This window comes from Humulus lupulus, chromosome 4, assembly GCF_963169125.1.
Source record: "Humulus lupulus chromosome 4, drHumLupu1.1, whole genome shotgun sequence".
Taxonomy (NCBI): domain Eukaryota; kingdom Viridiplantae; phylum Streptophyta; class Magnoliopsida; order Rosales; family Cannabaceae; genus Humulus; species Humulus lupulus.
The window spans coordinates 83,743,927-83,751,040 of record NC_084796.1 but is presented as its reverse complement, the minus strand read 5'-3'; the positions used below and the strand labels follow the sequence as shown (position 1 = coordinate 83,751,040).

General features: G+C 34.2%; 1 long non-coding RNA gene across 1 annotated transcript; it reads left to right on the top strand.

The window, feature by feature from the left end:
- Positions 1–520: 520 nt before the first annotated feature.
- LOC133829060 (uncharacterized) lies at positions 521–5,043 on the top strand. The gene is made up of 2 exons (XR_009891493.1): positions 521–803; positions 4,838–5,043. It is a non-coding gene; the product is annotated as an uncharacterized LOC133829060 (long non-coding RNA).
- The last annotated feature ends 2,071 nt before the right edge of the window (positions 5,044–7,114 follow it).

The window sequence follows — 7,114 nt, the reverse complement described above, 5'->3', positions numbered from 1 at the left end:
GAAAGTCCAAATCTAATATTAGAACAAATTAGAAAGATTCAAAATATTATTTTTTAAATGTAGACGCAATAAATCCCATAATATTATATACATTTATTCACATCCAAGTAAAGAAATGAAAATGATGATAATAATTGGTTCACCTAGCTAGTCTCTACCACTACATTAAGTTCTAACAGTATTGAAGAAGTATTATGCTCATCTTCAAGGTTACCTGTTCAAACCTTTTTTCTTCTCTTCATAGGTACTCGTATGTGCAATCAAGAAAGTGATTTCATGAGCTTCCCAAAACGTAAAAACCATAAAAAGATATAAATTCATTTACTAGTTGTATAGATAGTTTCTCTTAGTAAATATTTCTTAAAGAATGATGTTATTAGAATAAATATTCTCACAAAAGTATTATTATTGTAGTAGTGTATAGTGAATGAGTTTTATTTGAGAATATATGTTAGAAATCTTATTATTTGCTTGATATTGCAAAGAAAAAAATGTATACAATTTCATGGGTAGATATGATTTTTATAATATGATTTAGTGGCCTATTTAGCAAGTTTTCTAGCATGTGGATTTTCATGGACTGTTACATCACATTTTTTTCTTTGTTATTTCCTGTAATCTTAATATTTGACCGTCTAATTAACAATTAAGTTGATTATAGAATTTTAAATAACATGACTTAGGGTAATAACATGATATGGAACATACATCTAACTTTTTTATTTTTTATAATGTTGATAATAATGTTTAGGTTAATATTTTGACTGGTCTTGAAGCATTGGATCGGTAGCTAATTGCAAGAGGTATGTTGTGTTTAATTTTTTTTAATTTTCAATATTTTACAATCTTGAATGATAATTGTATTACTTTAGTGGAGTTTGAATATGTTAGATATTCATCCGTAGTGAAGTAGGTTCTGAGAATTCTGTGTGCTGCGGTGATAACGGAAGATTGAGAACTTGCATGTCTTAGTGAAGTAGGTTCTGAGAATTTTGTGTGCTGCGGTGATATATGGATGAAAACCTGTGTGTTGTTTGATTTGATTGACATGTTGGTGTTGAATGTGACAGATGGCTAGGCTAGTAAATTAGGGGATATGTTGTCCGATTTTCTATAGATGGTGACATGTTGGCTTTTCTCTTTTTCTTCTATTTTCAGTTCAAGATGTATATATTACTATGTTTTAATTTTCATGTAATATGCTTTTTTTGTAACCTATTTTTTTGTTAAATTTTCATGTAGTATATTTCTGTTAATTGATGTTGTGCTTTGCTTAGATTATGTTGTGTGATTATATCATTATAGCAATTTATGATATTCTACAATTTTCTTGCATATCACATGTTTGATGAAAGTCCCAAGTTTTATCCTATAATCTTAATATTAGGCTCCAAAATCTAAAGGTTTGAGACACCTTTGAGCATATTTGGGCCAAGCCAGATATTTTTGCGCCTAACAGTATCTACTTCCAGTCTTCCACTTATACAAATCCTTAAGCTCTTCTTTTTTATCCATTGTTTCCTCATGCAAGCCCAAGGCCTTTCTTTGTCTCTTTTGTAAACACCAATTTTTTATTTAAATTGTTTTTAGCAAATTTATGATCATGAGTATCATCTAGAATGTGTTCAAGAGAGTCTATGAGTTTTAGTTAGCCTCTCGTGGTTGCTTAACTAACTTTGTTACAATAGCCATGTGATGGGTTGTTATTTTCGTTTTGGTTTCTTGAGCTTTATAGTCTCTTGTGCACTAATGAGAACTAACTTTTTCTATCTTTTCTTTGCTTTTATCTTGTGCACTAATGAGCTTTATACGTACATATATATATTAATTTAAAAATTAATTCTTTTGTAGAAAATATTATATATAAATATATAATTGACCTCAATGTATCAGGTCTTCTTCAATTTGTGTTTCGTGCTAATTACAATATAGAACTAGAAGCAAGTTTTTTATTCATGCAAGTAAATTATCTTTTCTCCAATCTACATGATTTGGTGATCTTCAATATGTATGGGCTTTCAATTATTTAATTGCTTATGCAATATTTTTTTATTATGACTGGGAAAACTTTAACATGAAATAATTTATTTGTACTATTGGATCTAATTGTTTGGTTTCAAAAACAACATCCTGATTGCTTTAACTGTCATGCTTGAAATGTATCATAACAAAAGGGTAATGTCATAAATAATGTCTTCTACTTATATGACTGAATAGCTTCTTTTAACTTCTTTTTTTATCACAATTTATTGTTTTTGGTTTGATTTTATTGAGCTTCTGTTTAGTATATTTAACCTTATATGCTCATTTTCAAGCTTCTTAACAAATCTGAAAATGTATTCAAAGTTTCCAATGTTTGTGTTGCCAATGAGGCACATGTAAACTTTGTGCAATAAAGAATGACATCTTTACTGATGGAAATTGAATCTCTATTTTATTTTTCTTTCTTTTACTTTTGAAGATAAATTTACACAAGAGAGTGTTGTTGAATAACTAATAGGCTAATAAATTTTTCATGGTTCCATTTCATTGTGAAAATATTGTTGGATATCTCAATATATCCTTTCTCTAAATTTGTGAATGACGGTAGAGGTTTTCCATGTCAAGCCCAACACTTTTATTTAATCTTGAACTTAAGACAAAATACGGTAATCTTTTAGGTATTGAGTGACTCTTATTTCTTTTATTGTTATTTGTTCTAACTTGTATCAATTTGCATTACTCTCATGAATATCAATTTGATGTATCATGTTGGCTTCTTTATTAAAATTTGTTGTGCTGCACTATTTGATGCACTTTTAGATTTTTTGTGCTTTTCTTGCTTAGTGCTGCCCCATAAATGTGTTAGATGAAGACCACATAATAAGCTGTAATGAGAAAGGAATTATGATTATCTTGAGTATTTTGCTTGTTATGTGTTGATGCTCAAAATCTCAGGCATGTAAAAGATCTAAAGCACGCGCTTGGGCCCCAATGCGCCAACGCCTTTGTTAGATTCTATGCCCGTCACTCTCTCATAGAGGCCGCGAGGCACACCTATGCGTGAGGCCCTTGCGCGCCTACATCTCGCGAGGCTACCAGCGGCGCCCATGCGCGCCTAAGTCTCGCGAGGCCACCAGCGGCGCCCATGCGCGAGGCCATCCTAGGCCAACGGAGGCTGGCATCACGCGAGGCCCTCGGACCTCCTACGTCTCGCGAGGCAACCAGCGATGCCCATGCGCGAGGCCCTTGCGCGCCTACATCTCGCGAGGATACTAGCGGCGCCCATGCTCGAGGCCCTTGCGCGCCTATGTCTCACGAGGCCACCAGCGGCGCCCATGCGCGAGGCCATCCTAGGCCGATGGAGGCTGGCATCACGCGAGGCCCTCGGACCTCCTACGTCTCGCGAGGCCACCAGCAGCGCCCATGCGCAAGGCCCTTGCGCGCCTACATCTCGCGAGGCCACCAGCGGCGCCCATGCGCGAGGCCCTTGCGTGCGCACTCCCGAGAGGACCGATGGGCCATCATCTCCTCAGGAGGCCGTTGCCCCGTCGCACCACGCATCTGGGTCCAAGCCACACCGTCAAGGGGCCACATAAGGGAGACCACGCGAGGGAGGCCCCGCGTGGGAGGCTTGCGAGGGAGGTGTCTAGCCTCACACACTTAGACATCTGGCGAGGCCACGTGCCTATCACCCATGCTGGTGGGTGGCTTCGGGGTGCTTCAGGAATCTCGTGCCGAGGACCCGAGAGCCCCTCACGTCCCACCATGACCATTATGTGCACCAAGTGCCCCCTTCCTCATACCCTGAGGCACCAATGCTTAGAGGCTCGAGTACGAGTCGAATGGGGCATACTTGTACGACCTAGTACTGAGTACGGGTACCAGTGCCAGTGAGGTTGCTGGGGTAAGAGTCATGGTCCGTACGTCTACGGCCAAAGGTCAGAGCTGACACCACTACCTCCTGCGCCACTACGCCTGCCACCACTCATCAGATATGGGTACAGACTAGTAGTGGAGACATCCTCTTGATACCTGCTCCTGTACGGGATGTACGACCACAACCTCTGAAGCCACTCCCCTCACACAGTACATATGTACCACTTGGTCTCCTGGACCACTATGTACCTAAGGCCATTAGAGCCTACTATAAAGTGAACTCTAAGACCACCTGAAAAGGGGTTGGAAGTTTTACTGTAGCAAAGGCTTGAGAGTTAATGAAAGATTGATCGATTTCTCCATTGTTATTCTGTCATAATTCTTGAGTTATTGCTTTGATTTCTATAGCTTTTTTATTGTCGATCCTAACTTGATAATTCCTTCCAACTCAACTTAGTTGACGAGTTCTCACCGTCAACATTATGCATTCTTTTGTTTACTTACATATTAAGAAACAACTATTATTAGAATAATTGGGAATGGAAACCATAGATTTTTCTTCATATATATAGTGCTCCACCATTTCTTTCTTTCTATTATAATTTTGGTATGAAGTACTATTCTTGGGATTCAAAAGGGTGAAATAAAAATATCACTTAATTACACTATGTTTTTTCATTTCATTGATAAATAAATACTTTATCTTATATAAATATATATGTATGTTATTTACCTATATTATTTTTTTTATTCTGTATTTAATATGGCAGTATAGGGTCCAAAATTTTTTTGGGTGTTTTTTAAGTATTTTCTTTTCAAATTTATTTTAATACATTTTGGACACTCAAAGGGATATATTTTTTAAATCAAAATGAAAATTGTAGCAATTGTGAATAAACTTATTTATGTACACTACAATAAAAATCTAGTTATAATTTTTCATGTTTGGTGTATTATAATGTGATTTTTCATGTTTCAGGGATGATTTTAGAAAGAAATTCATGGCAGCCAATCCTTACTTTGGAAAGGCAGTGACGAGGGTGAGTACAAGGACAAGAAGAAGAAATATATGTTGTTTGACAATGAATTTAGTGTTTTATTATATTTGTAATTTTTATTAGAGTAAATGATTCTTGTTTGAATGGTTAATTATTTACTTTGTAAATCTAGTTATATATTTTTTAATGTAAAGACGATTATAATTTTAATAAGTTTTGTTATTTTAATCTATAAATTTTTAGATTAATTTGTATATAAATGTTTCATTTAAATCATAATTTTTAATTTAAAATAACAATAAATAAATTTTTTAAAAATTAAAAATATAACTTTTAAGGTCACCCAATGAGAGTCCTAAAAACCTTACTTAAAGGCACTCAGCAAGATCTTTTAGGACTCGCGGACATTTTTTTAGGACTCGCAACGCGAGTCCTAAAAACCTTACTTAAAGGCACTCAGCAAGATCTTTTAGGAATCGCGGACATTTTTTAGGACTCGCAGTGCGAGTCCAAAAAACATCATTTTAGGACTCGCAAACCTTACTTAAAGGCACTCAGCAAGATCTTTTAGGACTCACATTATTTTAGGGCTCGTAACGCGAGTCCTAAAAACCTTACTTAAAGGCACTCAGCAAGATCTTTTAGGACTCGCGGACATTCTTTTAGGACTCGCAACGTGAGTCCTAAAAACATCATTTTAGGACTTGCAACGCGAGTCCTAAAAACCTTAGTTTTTAAGGTTCTCAAATAGATGACTCGCGAGGCGCGAGTCCTAAAAAACATTTTTTGTAGTAGTGCCACTAAAATAAATTTGATGAGTTTTTCGAACAAATTATTTTCCAAAGTTATGGTAATATTGAAAAATGGTATTTTAAAAGGGTATGAATGCATATTTTGATAAGTTATGATTTTCTTTTATTTTGATTGAGAAAAATATTTAGATTCTATTTATTGTGATTTTTAAAGAAATTAAATAGTGGCTGAAAGTTTGGTTTAAAAGTTTAAAAATGATTATTTAATTGTCACATATGGATTTATGTTACATAAAACTAAGTCTTAAATAATTTAAATAAAAATATATTTTTTCCCACACTTAAAAATATATTTTTCTCACATCATTTATGTAACACAATTAACCAATGTTAAAATTTGCTTTTCTAAAGAAACATATTAAAAATATGTATTTTAATTAATTCCAAGTTTTTGGTTAATTCTTTGTAATTTGGGATTAATGAATGAAATTGTCACATATTTTATTTTTTTAGCTAAATCAAATTATTTTATAAAATAAAATAATGTTTTGAGGAATTTAATCAACTTAGAAATTTTAAGAAAAAATAAAGCATGTTATATGTCTATTTATTTTTAAAACAATAAAAGTAAGAAATGTAGAATTATCATTTTTTTTTAAAGCGTCGCAATTACGTAATGTTCCCACGTATGCATGTTACATGCAAATCCACTTTTACGTCCAAAATTATGTTTATTATTCAACTATGTGGTTTTTATAAAAAGACCATGCATGTAAAATAGGTAAAATGAGCATTATTCTTTTTTAGCTTTATGTGTAGTTAAGAATTGTTGCGTGTTATGTGCAACTGTTATTATGTGTGCATGGCCCATGCACAGATGAGTTGTATGGAAGGGCAAATAGTAATTTTATGAACCTAAGAAATGTTGTTTTGATTATGATATAGGCTCGTTGAAAGATTGTAAAAATTTCTTAGCTTGGACCTGAGGTAAGGAAGTTAGATAGATTCTATGATTTTATGCCACGAATGGTAAGACTGTTGTATGAATGAATTGTTATGAAATATGAATGCCATAATGTGATGATATGTTGAATATGATATGTGTATGGATGTTAGATACATCAAACAAGTTACGATGTTAGATACATCAAACAAATTACGATGTTAGATACATCAAACAAATTACGATGTTAGATACATCGAACGAGTTACTATAGCTAAAGACGTAACTCCTAGGGCGGATGCACTGAGGTTATTCAAGGACCAGAGACTCTTGTTTACCTCATAGGGTGACATGGACAACTAGGGAGCCATGCTCATCATGTATGCTGTATGATTGTGATATGATGATATGTTACGATTACGTTATGATATGCAATGATGATATGTTACGATTATGTTATGATATGCCATGATGTTTTAGATGAACGTTAGTGTTTGTATTGTTGTATTCTTACTTGCTTGTTGTTTGTACTTCCTTAATGGGCTTTTAGCTCACCCCCCTTA